General features: G+C 39.2%; 1 protein-coding gene and 1 pseudogene across 3 annotated transcripts in view; both read right to left on the bottom strand.

Annotated features, from left to right (window-relative positions):
- The window catches only part of l(3)80Fg (dnaJ homolog subfamily C member 16 l(3)80Fg), a 2,137,133-nt gene that overhangs the window by 750,405 nt on the left and 1,364,348 nt on the right, over nt 1-22,380 (bottom strand). The window lies entirely within an intron of this gene.
- On the bottom strand, nt 8,496-10,272 carry LOC137238688 (SET and MYND domain-containing protein 4-like; annotated as a pseudogene).

Genomic DNA, 22,380 nt, shown 5'->3' with positions numbered 1-22,380 from the left:
ATTTCCCAATCCCATGCGATGGAATATTAGGATTAGATTTCATTAAAAAATATAACTGCATTTTTGATTATCAAACAGAAGGAGACACTCTAATATTGAGACCATATGACTACCCAGAAAACATAATAATTCAGATGACTAACAAACCAACAATCAATAGTATTTCACTTCCCGCATGATCAGAAGTAGTTCGGCAAATTCACATAGAAAATAACAATTCAGATTTACTAACCCCACAACAAGAATTGTCTGAAGGTATTTTTATTGCAAACACAATAGCAAATTCACAACAAACATTTGTTAGAATTATAAATACAACAAATAAAAATGTAACACTTCAAGATTTTAATATACGTACAGAAAATTTGAATGATTATACAATAGTTAAAAATAAAAAACTCGAAAATGAGGTCAACAATAAGGAAAAATTAGAAATATTAAATAAAAATTTTCCAAACTTTGCAAATAAATCACTTAATGCATTATGTGCAGAATTCATTGACATTTGACCAATTACCACTAATAATTTTTACAAACAAAAACTTCATACGAAAGGCAATAACCCAGTCCACGTGTTTAGGCCCAATGCCTAACTTTTACCTGAATGATGGCGCCCCTCCCTAACGTTTTAGTAATATTTCCAACCACCCACACTCACGCCGCATTTGTGTGCCTGCATGCATATGCATGCGTTTCATACACATGCATGTGTGTGTGCAGGTTGTCAGCACACATGCACGTATGTGTGGTGGTGGTTGTGTGTGTGGCTTTTTCCCTTCCTTAACACCAGAGGACTTTTTCGCGGCTTAGCGGTTGTCCTCAACGGGATAACCGGCCTCTTTCTCGATTCACCGCCAACCAGCACACATCGCAAGGATCACCATCGTCACTTAAAACACCAAGGTAATATTGTAACCACAGTGTATATTTTCCTTCACTCTAAATTAAATATTATATTATAACGAGGAAATTCCTCTTTGTGTTCTTATTTATTTCTTTTGAGCGAACCATTCACTCCAAGATGGACCCGTGTGCGCCTACCCACTGCCGGTTTCAGACGCACCCAGGCCGAACATTGGTCCTTACGCACCGAAAAAAGAACTAAAAGCCTAAAATTACAGTCCACAACGCAGCACAATTCACACAGATCACAGCAGCCAAAAATTGATAAGGAAAAACTTGGAGTTTTTATATTGTACATAGGTGACCAGAGCCACAGCATATTCGCCTACCACAGCACAGCGCAATCAACTTTTCTTACGACAAACTAAGAAGTAAGTGTTATATTTCTTGCCACTTTTTTTTGAGTGTTGTTTTTTGCAAAATAAAGAAGAAACCCGTGTAGTGCGCGAAAAATTAAAATCAAGAAAAAAAAAGTGAAAACAGTGAAGTTATTTAGTGAGCACCAATTTATTTTTCTATTTTCAAAGGTTAAATCACTCGGTTTGTTAGCCTTTATTTCAGTCATTGTGATTATTTGGTCTATCCCCCACCAGTGGTAAGGTTTTCCAGACACAACACAAGGAAGAGGGTAACCTAACCTCACTTTCCGCACCATACTAAATAGGTTTTTGTTGTTGTTTTTTTGCACATCACAAACACGAAATTAAGTTCAATTTAATTAATTAATCCGGTGCTCACTTCACTTTTTAAACACTTTTTACACTTTTTTTGCGCATGTTTTGCAATATCGCACGCATTTTTTCACTTTTTCAAAAATACACCCATTATCTGTGGAGGTGGCGAGTGGCCCCCCCTTTTTTGTTGTTGCCGCTGAGACAAAAAGTCTGTAAATTAAACCTTTTTGCTGTTGTCGCTGCTGTGACAAAAAGTCCATAAAGTAAACCCTTTTCGTTGTCGCTGCTGTGACAAAAAGTCCATAAAGTAAACCCTTTTCGTTGTCGCTACTCTGACAAAGTCTGCAATAAACAAAATAAATAATAAACTTCGAATTTCAATAGTGTTTATTTACGGCTGGGCGGGTATTTTTACTCTAAAGCGTTCCATTTCTATAATCGGCAATTTTCTCGTTAATAAACGTAAATAAAACTATGGAAACCTACATCCGTTTAGCAGAGTCAATCGCAGAGTTTGATAAAGATTACAGCCTTATTCCGGAGAGCGACCATAGCAAACACATCCTTGCAATACAGCAGGAAGAGTTGCGGCTCTTGTGGAAGAAGGTAAAGTCTGCGTTTGATTCGCTATTGGGATCTGATGAGGTGTCAGCGGATGACGTTATGGCGATCAGAAAGAAGCAAAAGGCAGCATACGCAATCTACGTGCGATGTTTAGCGTCTATATCTGCTGAGGCAGAAAAATACAAGAAGGATGAAAAGAACGTCAACCCTGAGCAAGAACCTCATGGGCATAAAATTCGCCTCCCTGCTTCCGACACGGAAGTTTTTAAAGGGGATTATCTGTCTTGGCCAACTTTTCGCGACCTTTTCACGGCAATTTATATAAACAATTCCAGCTTGAAAGGGGTGGAAAAGTTATTCCATCTCAACAAAAAAACGCAGGGCGAAGCAAAAGATATCGTTAAAAAATGCCCTCTCACAAATGAAGGCTTCGAGATGGCCTGGAAAAACTTGTGTGAAAGATACGAGAGCAAACGTATCTTAGTTAATACACAACTACAAATTTTATTCAACTTAAAAAAGGTAGAAAGTGAGTGTGGCAGTTCAATAAAAAAGCTGCAAAATGATATAAAGAATTGTATTTCGTCCCTCAAATGCCACAAAATTGACACTTTCAATTGGGATGCAATCCTGACTTATCTCTGCTCAACCAAGCTACCAGAGAGCACGTTGGCTCTATGGGAGCAAAGTATAGATCATAAAATGGATATAACCAAGTGGGAGGATATGGATAAATTCCTGTCTAATCGGTTTCAGACACTTGAAACAGTGTCTGGTTTACAGGGCATGCCACTTCGAAAGTGCAAAAACTAAACACGTCGCGACAATCAACAGAACCCCCTACGAAAAGACTTGGTGCCTTTCAAACAAAGGTATCCAAACCGACGTCAAAGGCAATGTGTAAAATGTGCAAGTCCGCAGAGCACAGATTACGAAACTGTTCACGCTTTTGCGAGTTAACCCCAGTAGAAAGGATTAAATTTATAAAATCCACAAGTGGCTGCCTGAATTGCTTATCCCCAGGACACACCGTGACGAAGTGCACCAGTTCCTACTACTGTTCCAAATGCCACTCTCGTCACCACACGCTCCTGCATGCGGATACATCTCAGCACACGGCTGTACGCAATCCTTTCGAAGATGCGGATAATATCCCAACAACTTCGGCACAGGCGCGACAATCTGCGAAACAGAATGTAAAATCCTGTCATGCCAATTCCAGCACAGGCGTGCTATTAGGAACTGCTCGCGTACACATTCGCCATAATCGTACCGACTTCTCCGCACGGGCATTAATTGATTCAGGGTCTGAATGTTCCTTTATAACTGAAAGACTGAAACGCAGAATCAATTTGCCAGCGAGAAAAATGCATGCCCAAGTTTCAGGCATCACAAATGCGGTGTCAGCTCAGGTGAAAGAGGCATCCAAAATTGAATTACGTTCACCAGTGGATGCCTGCTTCAGCCTGACTACACCCGTTCTAGTCCTAGCCAAACTCACTGGGAATCTTCCATCCTGCCATATCAACGCCATGACTATGCAGGCATTCCCAGATTTGGTTTTGCAGACAAAAGGTTCTACATCAACGAAGACGTAGACCTCATACTTGGAGGAGACATATATCCCCAAATTATACTGAGCGGTCTGAAAAAGAATGTACTAAATACACTTTTGGCCCAAGAGACAGTGTTCGGTTGGATACTAACCGGTCGCATCGAAGCACCGAGTCCAACAAAGAGCATCATGTCATTCTACAACGAGGTTGCGTTGGACAACCAATTAAAAGCTTTCTGGGAGGTAGAAAATGTTCCCAAAAACAAAATGCTTAATGAAGAAGAAAGGTATTGTGAACAATTATTTAAGGACACAACAAAACGTGATGAAAGTGGAAGATATACAGTTTCGGTACCATTCAGGCAGGATTACCCTGAGAAGATTGCATTAGGACCGTCCCTAAAGCGCGCATGTTCACAATTCTTCAGAAATGAGGGACGATTACTGAAAAACCAAGAGTTAGGGAATGAGTATGTTCGGGTGTTATCCGAATACGAAACGCTTGGACATATGAGAAAAATCAAAAACAATATTCCATCCGACGATTCCGATAGTTATTTCCTCCCCCACCACGCCATTGTAAAAGCGGAAAGTACCACTACCAAAGTGCGTGTCGTCTTCAACGCGTCAAGTCCGTCAGCAAATGGCATTAGTCTAAACGACATACTCCACCAGGTCCAGTACTCTAAGCAGACTTGGCTATTTTAATTCTACGTTGGAGACTGTACCGCTTTGTCTTTAATAGTGACATAGAAAAGATGTATAGGCAAATTTTGGTGACCGATAATTACGCCAAATTTCAAAGAATTGTCCATCGAACATCCCCCAACGAACCCATCAGTCTTTACGAACTAAAGACTGTCACATTTGGTGTAAACTGCGCCCCCTACCTCGCGATACGGTCACTTCTACAATTGGCTGATGATGTAGAAAATACGCACCCAATAGCATCGGGTATATTACGAGAATGTATGTATGTCGACGACATTTTATCTGGAGGACATACAATAGCGTCAACCATCAGAGCAAGAAACGAGATTCGCGAAGCATTACACTCAGCTGGCTTTCCATTGCGCAAGTGGACATCAAATTGTGAGGAAATCCTTCAGGACATCCCTAAAACGGATTTGCTCAGCGAGGACTTCCTAGCGTTTGAAGAGGCTAGCTCGGTGAAGGCACTCGGAATACGATGGAACGCGCACTCAGACATGTTTTACTTTACAGCAGGAGTTTTAGGGAATGGCGACAACACCACCAAACGCGCAATCCTATCCGCTATAGCCAAACTTTTCGACCCTTTAGGCTGGCTTGCACCAATGGTCATAGTGGCAAAAATACTAATGCAGCATATCTGGTAAGAGGGCATCGGGTGGGACGAACCTGTCTCCCCAACTACCTTAGAACGGTGGGAAAATTTCACCCAACACTATAACGAAATAGATAACATTAGGATACCGCGATGGGTAAATTTTACGCCCGAGGACGACATCGAAATACATGGTTTTTGCGATGCATCGGAAAAGGCATATGCAGCAGCAATCTACATGCGCGTAAAAAGGGACGATAAAATTTTCACAAATCTCTTGCTAGCCAAAACCCGAGTAGCCCCAGTGAAAACCATCTCACTACCACGTTTAGAACTTTGCGGCGCCGTGCTGCTTGCAGAAATCATGGAATCAATATTCCGAAACATTCATTTGGGGCCAGCAAAAATTCACCTCTGGACGGATTCAACCATCGTACTCGCATGGATAAGAAAGCCGCCCTGTTCCTGGTCAACCTTCGTCGCACACCGAATCACTAAGATCATCGATATGGTCGGTAGAAAGGACTGACTTCACGTGGACTCGGAAGCTAATCCAGCGGATCTAGGAAGCAGAGGACTACTTGCATCAGAGTTGGTCAACAATTCGTTGTGGTGGCAGGGACCTTCTTGGCTGCAAGAAGACAATTCCCACTGGCCAGCACAAGAGCCCGAATACAAAACGTCCGTTGAGGAGAAGAGGGCACAAACATATGCTACGACAAGGGTAGATCAGGTAGATATTCTCGACCGTTTTTCAAATTTACCCAGGGCTTTAAAGGTTTTATCCTATGTTAGGAGATTTTATAAACGAACTCACCCAAAAACTAAAGTAATGTTCCACAAAGGTCGTGTATAATCTCAGCCGATGAGATTAAGGCAACGACTCAAGCATTAATACGAGTCTGCCAGAAACAATTTTACGGGACAGAATATTTAAAATTGAAAAATAGGGAACCTATCGATCGAAAGAGTGAAATACTGTCACTCAACCCATATATCGACAAAGATGATATTATTAGAACAGGGGGCGTCTAGGGGCGTCAAAAGACATGTCATACAACGAGCGTCATCCGATCATCTTGCCTTACAATTGTAGGCTGTCTCGCCTTACAGTTATGATGGCTCATCATGACTCCCTTCATGGCGAGAACCAGCTCATGCTCCGTCTCATCCGAACCCAATACTGGATACCGAATGTCAATACCATGATCAGAGCCGACATCCACAATTGCAAAAGCTGCATTATTCATCGAAAGCAGGCACAGTCCCAACTTATGGGTACCCTTCCCGGCGAACGGACTACTTTTACCCGCGCGTTCACCAATACCGGGGTAGAATTTGCGGGGCCTTTCGACATCAAAAGCTACCGCGGTAGAGGATGTCGACTGTCAAAAGGCTACGTATGCCTTTTTGTCTGTTTCTCCACTAAGGCCATTCACTTACAGGCCACTAGTGACCTCAGCACCCCATGCTTTCTCGCAGCCTTCTCGCGTTTTATCGCGAGAAGAGGATGTCCGAAGAACATCTACTCCGACAATGGTACAAACTTTGTCGGAGCATCAAGATCTTTACGATCCGAATTTAAAGCCTTTCTGGCCGAAAGCCGAGACAAAACAGTCTCAAAGTATAGCCATCAAGCATTGAGCTGGCATTTTATTCCCGCCGCCGCTCCACATATGGGCGGCCTGTGGGAAGCGGGAGTGAAGAGCTTCAAAAGCCTCTTCAAAAAGATTGCTTCTCCCCACAAATATACTATGGAGGAGTTCCAAACACTTTTGTGCAGGATTGAGGCGTGCCTCAACTCGCGCCCTCTCAGTCCAGGGTCGAATGACCCAACGGACCTGGAACCATTAACCCCAGAACATTTCCTAACCGGCAGCCACCTGCTGGCTCCACCAGAACCAGATGCTAGTGAGAGCTCTGCCTCGATGATCAATCGATGGCAGAAACTCAAAGCCCTCCATCACACTTTCTGCAAACGATGGAAGGTGGAATATCTATCCGAACTTCAAAAACGAGTGAAGTGGAAGCATCCCAAAGAAAATATAAAAGTGGGAGATCTCGCTGTCCTCAAAGAGGACAACTTATCTCCCAACGAGTGGAGGCTAGGTAGAGTCGTCAACGTACACCCCGGTGAAGATAACCGAGTACGTGTAGTCGATCTCTTTACCGAGAAGGGTCAAGTCAGACGACCTTTGGTCAAACTGATCCTTCTTTCCAACGGAGGAGACGGATTGCGAGAAGGCCAATAGCTCCTCGTAGCAAGCCCTCCGTTCCTCTCCCTCACTCCCTTCCGAACACCACTTCCCTATCGATAATCCACCAAAAACCCAGCGCTCGCTCACCGAGGCCAATCAACAACCCTAATGCAGATCCCCATCTGCCACAAAACACTTATTTTTAATTTTCAAAACCAAACCCCACTTCACTCACTCACCCCGAGCGAGGACACCAGAACCCTAACGCAGACTCAGGGTCTGCCACGGAACGCAGATGCACTCAGCCAAAGGAACGAGGCCAAGCAATAACCTAACGCAGATTCGATATCTGCCACAGAACCGAAAGGCATTCGGCCCACTAGATTTTAATTTTTAAAAAACAACCCACAATTCACCCGCTCTCCCAGAGCGAGGACAGCAAATCAACCCAAATTCACCCGCTCACCCCGAGCGAGGATGACAGAACACCTACACACTCGGCCAAAGGCGCGAGGCCAACAAAATGTATCAGGATTCATCCCATCACCCAAAAACTTGAAATAACTATTAAAAAATGGTTAAAATGGAAAGCAACCATTTCCTTCTTAACTATAAATACAATCAAATAAAACTCCATGCTCAACTACCCATAGAGGTTGCACCTAACCAAATACGTGCCTCTTTTCGAAAAGGAGGTATCTTCTTTTCCACAACTGCAGAAAAAAAAATGAAATTCCGAGTTTTTTTCGTGGTGTTCTATTGTTCGTATAATTTCTTTCTTGTAATTGGCTACATTGAAGGCGAAGGCACCAAGCAATAATGAGACAGTTAAGAATTTATATATATATATCGATTTTTTTTTATCCGCACTGATAAAGTATTCATTCTTTAAAAGTATGCATATACATAGAATCTAATGGCTATAAAATTCAAATATGCAAATGTAGTAGTGTATAATGTCGTCCCAGTAGAAGGTATCTCTCTGCCGGTTCGAAAGAAAGGGTTTTAGAACTCCGCCAAATGTAACGATGCGAGTTCATCCATTTGAATCTGACACTATGACAGCACTCGAAGACTTCGGGATAAGAATATAACCACCCCATAGTGAAGTACCATTTGATTTCTGATGCCAGTTCATAATTAATGTCAATAAGCGCTTATCTGTTCGTATACTTTTTCAGTTGTTACATTTTGTATGTGTTTTAAAACCAAAAAAAGTTTATTAAAATGATTTCTTATTGTTAAATACAATATATATTATGCTGTCTACACCTGCGTTCAGTTTCTATGTGTTTGAATTGTGCATGTGCGGGCTTATGCATTCTACATTTTTGCTTTCAACGGCACCGCATCAACAAGTATATGCAATGCCATTTTTAAACATTCCTTAGCTGAACAAATCTGATCGCAGGGATAAGCCTTGGCATGCTGCGTAAGGAATTCACAGTATTTACGATAGTTACCCAAAGCAAAATCATAGTCATACTTCGCCAAACTTTTCATATCCGTTTCATCATTTGCATATGATACATAGAATTTCTGTTGTAATTTACCAAAATTGAGATAATCATTTATGCAAGCTTCACATTCACATGTAAAACGATACTGCATGGGTACGAGCCGGATATGAACCAGCGACCTATGGTTTCGCAGCGTTGCCGTATGTGTCGTATAGCTCGCCACCGGCTGGCGCGCATGAATGATTCAGCAGAGATAGGAAAGCGAATGTACCAGATGAATGTGTTGTATCATCTTTAGTTTCATTTACTTTTTCCACCAAATCAATACCATGCATATTAGATGGTGATGTTTGCAAATGTTTAAATAATAGTTCAGTAAAAAAAAAAAAATGTTCACCCTCCTCACCGCCAAGAAACTCTTTCAATGGCGTATGTCCAATAACAAAATGCTTTAGTACTGCGCATACAACAGAACGTTGAAATAAATCAGACAAGGTGCGTAAATTTTGAGTCGTTACCAATCCATGTATAGCACGATAGTGTTCTCTTGGCGTCAAATTCGCATAATCCAAATCGAATGCAGACTTATTTTGATTATTCGGATCATCACAAAAGGTCATCAACTCTTCTATAGTAGGAAAGAGTTCAATAGCTGATAGGCATACACGCAACGCAATACCATGTATCTTATTGAACATTTTATGTAGTAAATCAATAATAGGACATTCATATTTGTGAAATGTGGCGAAAGCACGTTCACGACACTCTTCCGAGCAAAACATTACCGAACACCAATTGTCAGAAGGTATTAATGATAAATAGTTTTCCACCTGACAAGTGGCACAACGTATATAACGCATCGGTGGTAAGAGTGTTGAACTAAATGATTCTTCCGTCGCGACAAGATCGCCAACAACCAAATCACGATTGGTACATATAAAACGTCCAGATTCTTCCGTATAATGGACTTCGAGACAATCTGCTATATTGGGTATTTGCGGATGTGGTGGGAAGGACATTTGAAAATCATATGGCTGTATATCGGCTGATTGTTGATCCAACAATTGACGGCAATCTTTTTCGCGTTTATCGAGTCTATGCATTAGACGCGTGGGATAACCTATAGATAAGTTCTCTGAACCAGGTTCCGAATAGCAAATGCTTTTGTTGTATAGCTCCAAAGCATTAAAGTACTTGCGGTTTTTAAGGGAAAACTGCTCATTGCCCAGCATACGATATTCGTAACTTTTTTTATTGCACTTTTCCTCGCGCAGTTTAACATTTATTAATATCTTTTCAATGTACTTAAAGTCGATTAGCACATGTTCTACAAAATTAACCCTCGAATAATTTTCTCTTAGTTCATTAAATTTGCCTGATATGATGCCAATTAACTTCCAATCGCTAAGTTTTTTTATAACATTGCCGGGCAGTTTGCTGGCGGATTACGTTGTTGTTGCAACAAGGAAAAAGTTGTTTGGGGAGGAGTATTGTATAAAAAACGGGGCTACAAGTCTACAAAGGCTGTTGACTACCGTAAAAACTTGTAAATTTCATTAAAATTTGTAAATCTGAAACACTTTCTGCGTGCCACTAGCAACTGCAGGTGCATGCCGTTATTTCACCCACAATTCGTGCGAGAATTTTCTGCTCCAATTTCAAACTTCTTGCAGCAGCCGCACGCGTATTAGGCACACAACCATACACACAGCACACACTTTGGGATCCTTGTAGTGCACCGCCTGTTTTTTAGAATAGATTTTCTTCAATATATGGTAATGTGTTCCAGGTTGTTTTTACTTGATATCGTTATTTATAATATACTCGTCACTTTTATATAAAAAATTATACAGTTTGGGCCATATAGTTATTAAAAAGTATATCTTAAAAATATGTTGGAGGATTTCATCTTCTTTTCCGCGAGCTGTCAGATATGTCAAAGAAAATCGGCGTTATAAAAACTGATGTTAAGGGTGAAAAACTTTGTAGTATCAATGGCATCATGCAAGCATGGAAAACAAAATTTATATAAGGTTTAAATAATCTACAAATATACATACCTACATTCATATACATACGTACTGTGGCAAATTATTCGCTTAATCACCCAAAACCACACCGGCATGCTGACTACGATTTTCCGACAAAGCAGGCAAATATTCCCAACGATCGGCGCTAGCATCATAAAGTTCACAATTTGAAACACCCATACCATGTGCCCAAAGCTCAGCTCCACCATCATTCTCATTTAGTTCACATACACCACCAACAGCATGCAAAAAATTATTGCCCATAGCATTCAATGAAAATCGATCTGCTTGAATAGGCGCAATAGTTTTCCATTTATTTTTAGCAGGATTCCACAGGTAGAGAGTGAAATCATCCGAGCACGATACCATGATACCACGATACTGGATGGAAAGGTCCCGTACGCAGTACATAATCTGTATTCAGGGCAATATGATTCACCCAATGTGCATGTCCGGAAAAGGTTCGACAAAGCACTCCATCACTTGCACGCCACATTTTTTACAGTGCGTTCTTTAGACGAAGTGTTGTTTATAAGGCCACGCCGTAGTATGAAATGAAATGAAAGAACGGAAAATCACTTGATACACTTCCCGTTGTTTCAATTCATAGGAATTTTACATTCTATACACGGGTATGTATGAATGTGCGTTTTTTTTGTTTTTGCCGTTGGTATGATGGCAGTGAGCGGAATTCTAAAGTGAAAATAGTAGTAGTTGGTAGATTTTTTACCAAAAAAACAATAGCTACAGTTCTTATTTGTACCAAACAATTAATAATTAATTGTAAAACAAATAACGCGCATTTCAAGGAAATGGAACTTTAAAACTCGTAAACAAGACAAAATTACATGTACATTTGTATATACCTACCTAGCTTATGCCTATACGATACTCACTTTTTTCCTGTATCGTGAGTGTGAGATACTGACAGACATGCACCAAAACGTCGAATCACAACAACAATATTCCAAAGTACCAAAAATACTGCCACAAAATAACCGATTTCGGCATGTTCGCGTTTACGTAGAACTTTTTATTTTCGTTCAAATTATTCAAAAAAAAAAAAAAAAACTGAGAAAAATAGCGCAGAAAATATTTGCGTGCTCAGTTACTATATTTATCTCATCAAAAATGTATTTCTTGTGTAAAGTTGTTCACAAATTTTTCAAAAATTGACTGATTTAATCCGTATCCCCTCCTAATGTTAGTTGGGTGGGCTTGGCAATTAGACACTTTAAGATGATCGCAGTATACGTTTTCAGCGCGAAAATACTGAAAAATTGGCAGAATCTAAGTCTTGGTGGCAGAAGAAGTAGAAGTAGTAGAAAATGAAAAATGGGTCAGAAAAGTTAGTAAATCTACCAATGCGGTAAGGTCCGTGCACTGACTGTCCATATACTTACACCAACGTATGTACATATATATGCCGAGTTTTAAATGCACATTATATTAGGGATGCAAACGGGTACCCAAAAACCCGTTTACGGAAAAATCGGTACCGGAGCCAAATACCCTTCGGGAACCGTGTCGTCTGCTAAAGGCCATCAATAAAACAGGACTACAAGCGTACTTGGGGAAAAGTTGAAGAAATAAGCGAAGGGCAATACAAAAAAAAAAAAAAAATGATTCATTCTACAAATTTTTCTCTTCGTCCAAAACGAAGATTTTTTATTTTTTCTTTACATAGCATACAACTTGCTGTCCAAACATTTTTTTTGTGGCGGGCAGGGAAGTTGTTCGTTTTTAGCACCAACAACACAAATAACAGCGACTCAAAAGAACCCACGCTATACACTTTCTTCCCGGTTCGGTACCAGAATGTGCGAACCGAATATGGTAAATGATATTTTTTTCTGCAGCACTAGTGTGCCCGTGGCTAACTAAAACGCTACCGGGTGACACAAAATAAACAAAATAAGGCACCAGGCACATAACATGCGGGGAAAGAGGCCATGCACATAATGCGCGCCACATATGAATATTTTTTTTTTGCAGCGACGGATGTTTTTCCCCTTATGCACGCGCTTATAAAAGTTCCCAAATCTCAATAATACAATTAGGGACCACTCGCCCCTGCATTTCGAGAATGACTCGACCCAGTCAAACATATTGCACTTCTTTCAGGAAAATGGGTTGTTTTGCCGCTTTGAAACGGAATGCCGCCGCGCATGCAGTGCGTTATTCATCTGAATGTCGAGTGTGTGTTGGGAGACACCCTATCCGCTTGTGGCCCATATTTCGGGCAAAAAAGCCAGAAGAGCGCCTCTACGTAGCGATAGGCGGAAGCTACTGCGGCCCCTGATCACCGCTCGAACGCGTGCCCAAGCCAAGGGCGATGTAAACGGTGCGGCGAGAAGCACCACACGATGCTACACATCGCCTCGATCGACGAGGAGGAGCAGCTACTCCGAGAAGCCCGCTCCAAGCCATGGAGCGTCCAAGTGGAAGAGGAGCTAGACTCACACCGAGAGCGGATAGACGACTCGATTTCTTTATATGCGTCGGACGCTGGAACGGAGACTGGACCTCTTCGTCCACCCCGACACCACGATGCCAGCCGGACCGGAGCGGAGACGCGGTCTCTTCGCCCGACCACACCGCCAACAGCCAAGTCATTTCGACCTCGATTGCAGCATGAGATGAAGCGGCTCCAACAAGGGACAACGACAGCACAGCGCCATACATATAACGGCCGAGCGGAGACCCGGTCTCTTCGCCGGCAAACCAGGAACCCCCAACGGAGACGATATTCGCGCGATCGCAGAGCGGAGACAAGGCCTCTTCGTCTACAACAACGACATCACACCCATCATCAGCCGCAGGACCGCCGCAACGGATCCGGATCGTTACAACTCACCACAGTGTCCGCCTTCCGGGCAGGGCTCGTAGCCCCGCATTCAGCTGCCACCGCCAATATGATACCGACGGTAGCGATCACCCCCACCGCGGTCGTGAAAATAGAAGCAGGGGGCGGCTACACCTCGTTCGCGCCTTAATCGATGGATGCTCCCCCACCACAGTGATTGCTGATGAGCTCGCCCAGGAGCTCCAACTTCCTACCAGCAACATTGGCGGGCAAGCAGGATGTCTGCTGCGTATCCGAGGAAGACACGGACAGAACAAAAGGATTGCGACCCATGCTGCGGTCTTATCCAATTTTCGGCGCATGACACCCACGACCAGCATCGACAGCGCCATCGCATCCCCGTATGCACATCTCCGTCTGGCGGATCCGCAATTTTATTCATCTGCCCCTATCCGCCTCGTACTAGGGACAGACGTATATGCGGAAATAATGCTACCAGGGATTCTGCCCAACACGTATGGCCCTTTGCTAGCTCAGAGTACCATCTTCGGTTGGGTACTCTCGGGCACAAACAAGGCCTAACATCAAAATGTTCGGTAACGACCGAAACACATGCATTTTTTACACTTTGTTATTTTTATTGAATTTTTTTTTGTACACTGTTGCAAAGGATGTGCATTGTGAATTCATACCAACGAAGAATCTTTCTTTTCCTCCATTGCCATACCTACCTGTCAAATAATAAACGGAGAACGGTTGTCGCGAATGGCCAGAGAATGGACGAAAGGTTTTGTTTCACTAGCCGTTATTAAATTGAAGTGCCACAAATTGCACTTTTGTGTTTCAAATCAGCTTTTCCTTTAAATGTGTATACAGAAAATCAAACTACATACTAATATCCATTCCCAAAATCAACTTTATAGATTAAGTTTGAGCAATCCGCCATGCAGGCATTTTCAAATAGGTAAATGAAGCAATATACCAGTCGTCTACAAAGATGGTTGAAAACCACTGTTAAGCTAATGCTCTAAGTAATCGAACAGCGATTGAACCGGTGATCGAGGCTGTTTACTATTGCGAACGTTTTTATGAAACCTTCGCAGCTTGTATGAATTCACAATGGAGGTATGCTTTTACACTCCTGTATCATTACAATAAGTTATTTTTTATTGAATTTTTCTTCATACAAAATCTTTTGTTTATTCCTCTCTAATGAATTTGTAATAAACGGCAAGAAATATCAACACGTATATCCTCTTACTTCTTTTCGCAATCCCTAGCTCTAGGCAAACCTGGCTCAGGCATTGAACCATAACGGGAAAAGTGCCGAATGACCGAGGCATCAGCAACCAAGCACACACATTGCGCAACCCATCTTGCGTGCCGCCAAGCCGGCGGACTGGCCGGCGTTATGTTAAGTTAGATATAATTAGTTATAAGTTTTTTAATTTTTTTCCTCTTCTTCACGGTCGGTGATCCCTGGCGGACTGTGACGTTGCGTACCGCAAGGGGGCGGCATGTTTAGGCCCAATGCCTAACTTTTACCTGATTGACGGCGCCCCTCCCTAACGTTTTAGTAATAGTTCCAGCCACCCACACTCACGCCGTATTTGTGCGCCTGCATGCACATGCATGCGTTTCATACACATGCATGTGTGTGTGCAGGTTGTCAGCTCCCATGCACGTATGTGTGGGGGTGGTTGTGTGTGTGGCTTTTTCCCCTCCTTAACACCAGAGGACTTTTTCGCGGCTTAGCGGTTGTCCTCAACGGGATAACCGGCCTCTTTCTCGATTGCCCGCCAACCAGCACACATCGCAAGGATCACCATCGTAACTTAAAACACCAAGGTAATATTGTAACCACAGTGTATATTTTCCTTCACTCTAAATTAAATATTATATTATAACGAGGAAATTCCTCTTTGTGTTCTTATTTATTTCTTTTGAGCGAACCATCCACTCCAAGATCGACCCGTGTGCGCCTACCCACTGCCGGTTTCAGACGTACCCAGGCCGAACACCACGTAAAAAACTATAGAATACCAGAAGCTCATACGAGTGAAATTAATAAACAAAGAATAGAACCTTCAATCTCAGAATTTAATAGTCTAATTTTATTAGTACCGAAAAAATCACACCCGAATAACCAAGAAAAAGATGGAGAATGGTTGTAGATTACAGACAGGTAAATAAAAAACTAACCGCAGATAAATTCCCTTTACAAAGAATTGATGACATACTAGATCAATTAGGAAGAGCTAAACATTCTTCATGCTTAAATTTAACGTCTGGATTTCACCAGATTGAACTCAGCGAAGAATCAAGAGATATTACATCCTTTACAGCAGATAATGGTACTTATCTTTTTAAAAGATTACCGTAAGGCCTTAAAGTAGCACCGAACTCACTCCAAAGAATAATGACATTAGCATTTGCAGGCTTAAAACCTTCACAAGCATTCCTATACATGGACGATTTAGTCGTATTAGTTTGCTCCGAAAATCATATGATTAAAAATTTAAGAGATGTTTTCGCAACTTGTAGAAAATATAATTTAAAATTACATCCGGATAAGTGTTTATTTTTCAACCAAGAAGTAACTTACCTTGGTCATAAATGCACAAGCAAAGGAATTTTGCCAGACCCCAATAAATTCGAAATTGTTAAAAATTTCCCAACCCCTAAAAATGTGGATGAGGCGAAAAGATTCGTCCCATTTTGCAATTATTACAGAAGATTTATTCCAAATTTTTGAATATTCTAGAACAATAACAAGACTTTGCAAGAAAAATGTGGTTTTCAACTGGACAGAGGGTTGCAAAAAATTCTTTGACTATTTGAAAGCCGCATTAATAAGCCCTAATATCCTACAATATCCCGATTTCAATAAATAATTTTGTATAACAACTGACGCAAGTAGATATGCTTGCGGAGCAGTATTAAGCCAAGAGTATGAAGGAAAACAATTGCCAATTACCTATGCATCAAGATCATTTACTAAAGGAGAAATTAATAAAGCAAAAATTCAGAAAGAATTAGCGGCCATTCATTGGGTCATAACATACTTTAGACCATACATTTACGGTAGAAAATTGTTGGTCAAAACAGACCACAGACCCTTAACATTCCTATTTTCGATGAAAAATCCATCATCAAGGTTAACTCGCATCAGATTAGATCTGGAATAATGTGATTTCGAGGTGGAGTTTATCGCAGGTAAAGAAAACTATGTAGCCGACGCATTATCACGCATATATATGAAAGACCTAAAACAAATATCGGTAGTAGCGTTTAAAATATTAAAAGTTTCGACTAGATCAGAAGCTATGAAAAATTTTAACAATAAAGATTCCAGTAGCAAAAATGAAGAAATAAAAAGTCACAAAGAGAACCCAATAATATTTGAAGCGCTAAATAAATGTGAAGTGAAGATATTAGTCCAGCTCGTTTTCGATCCTCCGAAATTACGTTTCAAAAAAGGAAAGAAAATTTGTAGCGAAATGAATATAAAAAATCTAATTGTTGAACCGAAGATCGACTTAGGTCAATTCTTTGCCAGGCTTATGAAAGAAGCCGACAATTTAGGAATTAGAAAAATACAGTTGGCCTTAGGAGACAAATTCTTTAAGAATAATTATACCCGGTTAGACACATTTAAAGAAATTGGTACCAAAGTTCTCAAAAATCTAATTATAGCATTAACCCCAGAAGTTATAATGGAAAAATTAAAGAAATTCTTCACAAATTTCATGACGATCCTGTTTTTGGTGGCCACCAAGGAATAAATCGCAGGAAAAATAAAATAAAACAAAAATATTACTGGAAGGGAATGAAAAACGATATCAGAAAATATATAAAAAAATGCGTTCACTGCAATAAAAATAAAATAATAAAAAACTTGAAAGAGCCTATGATTATAACCGAAACGCCCACAAAAGCGTTCGACACAGTACAAATAGATACGATTGGCCCTCTTCCCAGGTCGGAAAATGGAAAAGAATATGCAGTTACTATAGTATGTGACTTGACTAAGTATTTAGTTGCAATACCAATACCCAGCAAACACGCAGAAATAATAGCCAAAGCGATATTTGAAAATTTTATCCTAGTTTATGGTTGCATGAAGACAATTATAACAGATATGGGAAGCGAATATAAAAATAGCTTATTTGAGGAATTATTCAAGCTTCTAAAAATAAACCATAAAACGTCAACACCTTACCACCATCAAACTTTAGGCACCATTGAACGTAGTCATAGAACATTCAATGAATATGTACGTTCCTACACATCCATTGACAAAAACGATTGGGATGAATATCTTAAATATTTTGCATATTGTTACAATACTACCCCATCTACAGTTCATAATTATTTTCCATACGAATTAGTATTTGCAAAAAATCCCCAGACTTACGAATTTTTAAAAGAAAAGACAGTAAGCCCATTATACAGTTATGAGGCTTACGACAAAGAAATTAAGTATAGGTTACAAATAGCGCAAGATAGAGCATATAAATTAGTAAAACAGGATAAGGAAAAACAAAAAAATAGTTATGATAGGAAAACCTCGCCTTTTAGAGAGGTCATAAGGTAGATAGAAGACATACATATAGGGCCCTGCAGAATATAAAATACCGATAATTTTATTAATATCCTATAAGGTAGAAAAAATCGATAAAAATAATAATTTTACTATAACTCCCTTACTATAATTCCCTTTAGAGTGTAGAAAATTGAAACATAGAAAACATAAATCAAAATAATAAATATAAGAAAATTATAATACATAAAAATAGACTTAAACTCATAGAATAAGAGCACTTTAAGTTTTCTTGTTGGGCCAAATATAATCCTTATGCTTGCTTTTATGGAGCTTTACGGCCGAGAAATTAGAAGGCAAAAATTAAATTTTCCTTTTCCCTCCTACGCGTTTCGACGCTCTCACGTCTTCCTCAGGGAGTCTGATGATTTTATTTTAAAAACAATTCATTAACAACAAACATAATTACAATTAAATAACATTATTTTGGACACTTACATTATCAAATTAAACTTATTTAATTTTTGAGTACATTTTTTTTATTTATTTACACACAGTACCAACATATATATTAACAATTACTTGCTAGCTCTGCATCTATCTTTGTACTGCATGACCACTGTGTAAGCATTGCTTATTTTGTCCATATCCTCTTTAAAATTCATCACCGTGTTTAATGGTTGTTGTATGCGAAAGCTTTCTAACTTCATTCTCACATTTCCTCTATTCTCATTGTCTAATATTTTTGTATTTGCGAAATCCGCTACATGTTTTTTGTTTGTGAGGTGGTGTGCTAGAGCTGTTGTTGTTTTTTCGTTTTTTGCATCAGCCATATGTTTTAATACGTACTCCCAAAGCTCGCTTCGTTGTACCTATGTAGCGTTGTTTACATATTTCGCTATCATTGCCTTTACATCTAATTTCGTATACAACGTTGTGTTGTTTTTCCTTCTCAATAGTGTCCTTTGTTCTTGTGAATAATCTGTTTAGGGTATTGTGTGGTTTATGTGCATACTTTATGTTATCATCTTTTATTATTTTTCTGAGCGCCTGGTTGTTCGTTAGTCCAGGTATATAGCTTAATCCAATGTATCTACCCTCTGATTTATCCCTATGATGTTTTTTCGCAGTAATCAATTGGTTTTTAACTAGTTTTTCGATTACAGTAATTAGATAGCTATTTTTTAAAAATAAATTTTTAACTTTGATCTTGTTAGTGTCAATAAATTGCTCGTCACTTAGCGAAAATATTTTCTTTATTAGACTGGTCGCTGTATTAATTTTTAGATACCTCGGATGATTGGAATGGTAGTTTATAATTCTACCAGACACAACTTCTTTTGCGTACCAGTTGAATGTTAAATTGTTATTTCTGTGTATTTCTAAATCTGGGAAGGCTAGTTTATTTTGTTTTTCTGTTTCCACAGTAAATTTGGTTTTGGTATGTTGCGCATTTAATACTTTTAGCATGTCTTCCACGTCTTTGCTTTTAATTATAGCAAATACATCATCTACATATTTTGTAATGTATTTGATGCATATGTCGTTGGCTTTTAGTTCAGCTAGGCTATCGTAAATAATTTTATTAAGTACGATATCTGCGATTGTCGGAGATAGTGGACTTCCCATTGTCATACCGTGAACCTGTTGATAAACTTTTGCATTATATTTCAAATAATTGTTGTCCCTTAAGCAAAAATCAAGGATAGACTGAAAACGTTTTCTACCGATCGTTGTATGTTGCTCCAACTTTGGCCATTTTCCCATAATGGTTTGTATAGCTAGATTTTTTGGGATATTCGTAAATAAGGAGACCACGTCAAAAGATACCAGCATTTCATCTTCTGCTATCTTTATATTATACTCATCGGATATGATGTTTTTCAAAATAAAATAGATAGAAAGCAAAAGTTCCAGCTTTTTTTGTGCAGCAGCCAATGCAGCAAGGCTCTACGGTGTTCCCAAAATCCACAAGCTAAACACGCCTCTGAGACCAATATCATCGTCGACCACTGTTCCATGCTATAGGCTGGCAAAATTCGTTGGTAATATTTTGAAAAAAATCATATTCGATGAGTATAATATAAAGAACTTATATGAACTAAAAGAAGCATTAAAACCCCTCGTAATAGCAGAAGATGGAATGCTGGTATCTTTTGACGTGGTCTCCTTATTTACGAATATCCCAATAAATCTAGCTATACAAACCATTATTGGAAAATGGCCAAAGTTGGAGCAACATACAACGATCGGTAGAAAACGTTTTCAGTCTATCCTTGATTTTTGCTTAAGGGACAACAATTATTTGAAATATAATGCAAAAGTTTATCAACTGGTTCACGGTATGCCAATTAGCAGTCCACTATCTCCGACAATCGCAGATATCGTACTTGATAAAATTATTGACGATAGCCTAGCTGAACTAAAAACCAATGACATATGCATCAAATACATTACAAAATATGTAGATGATGTAATTGCTATAATTAAAACTAAAGACGTGGAAGATATGCTAAAGGTATTAAATGCGCAACATATCAAAATCAAATTCACTGTGGAAACAGAAAAACAAAATAAACTAGCCCTCCTAGATTTAGAAATACACAGAAATAACAATTTAACATTCAACTGGTACGCAAAAGAAGTTGCATCTGGTAGAATTATAAACTACAATTCCAATCATCCGAGGTATCAAAAAATTAATACAGCGACCAGTCTAATAAAGAAAATATTTTCGCTAAGTGACGAACTGACACTAACGAATTGACACTAACAAAATCAAAGTTAAAAATTTATTTTTAAAAAATAGTTATCCAATTACTGTAATCGAAAAACTAGTTAATAATACAATAAACTAATTGAGTACTGCGAAAAAACATCATAGGGATAAATCAGAGGGTTGATACATTGGACTAAGCTATATACCTGGACTAACGAACAACTAGGCGCTCAGAAAATAATAAAATATGATAACATAAAGTATGCACATAAACCACACAATACCCTAAACAGATTATTCACAAGAACAAAGGACACTATTGAGAAAGAAAAACAACACAACGTTGTATACGAAATTAGATGTAAAGGCAACAACACAACATTGTATACGAAATTAGATGTAAAGGCAATTATCGCGAAATATGTAAACAACGCTACATAACAACGAAGCGAGCTTTGGAAGTACGTATTAAAGAACATATGGCTGATGTAAAAAACGAAAAAACAACAACAGCGCTAGCACACCACCTCACAAACAAAAGAACATGTAGCGTATTTCGCAAATACAAAAATATTAGACATTGAGAATAGAGGAGATGTGAGAATGACGTTAGAAAGCATTCGCATACAACAACAATTAAACACGGTGATGAATTTTAAAGAGGATATGGACAAAATAAGCAACGCTTACACAGCGGCCATGTAGTACAAAGATAGATGCAGAGCTAGCAAGTAATTGTTAGTATATATATTGGTACTGTGTGTAAATAAATAAAAAAATGGACTCAAAAATTATTAAAATAATTTAATAATGTAAGTGTCCAAATAAATGTTATTTAATTGTAATTATATTTGTTGTTGATGAACTGTTTTTAAAATAAAATCATTAGACTCCCTGAGGAAGACGTGAGAGCGTCGAAACGCGTAGGAGGGAAAAGGAAAATTTAATTTTTGCCTTCTAATTTCTCGGACGTAAAGCTCCATAAAAGCAAGCATAAGGATTATATTTGGCCCAACAAGAAAATGTAACATAATCGGTGAGCGAAAAACCGGATTCCACAATCAAATCTAAAGTAATCGCACTGTCAATAACAACAAACATGAAGCAATTTTATCAACATATAAAACTGAAATACGGTGGTTATACGCATGCAACAATAATGAACTATAATAAGGAATGTAAGAAGCTGGTGAAGCAGCAACAACGGCTTAAGTTTTTATTGCGATGCAAGGACTACGGTGTTGTACCCTCGCACTTACAGGGTAAGGTACGTAATTTTTCCCATAGTTTTAAGCTGGGCAGCACACGGGAGCAGCTAGATAAAATTGTAAAAACGTTTATTTTAGAAGTTCTCAATCTTGAGGTTAAAGAGACAAATATAAATATAAAAATACTAAAAGCCAAACTGAAAAATATAGAGGAGAGATATTAATATTAAGAAATATATTAAGAGAAGACGACTACGACAACATAACTAAAAATAAAATACAATTTTTAAATTTCATCACTTCTACAACACAAGAAAAACACAATGAAAAGCTTCAAACTCTAATAGAAAAACGAAAAAAGGAGTTTGGAATTAATTTTAATGAGGAATGGTTCGTAAATAAAACGAATATTTC

The sequence above is a fragment of the Eurosta solidaginis genome, chromosome 1 (genome assembly GCF_040869045.1).
Source record: "Eurosta solidaginis isolate ZX-2024a chromosome 1, ASM4086904v1, whole genome shotgun sequence".
NCBI classification, from domain to species: Eukaryota; Metazoa; Arthropoda; class Insecta; order Diptera; family Tephritidae; genus Eurosta; species Eurosta solidaginis.
Note: the sequence above shows the minus strand (reverse complement) of the source record. Positions and strands in the feature narration are given on the sequence as shown.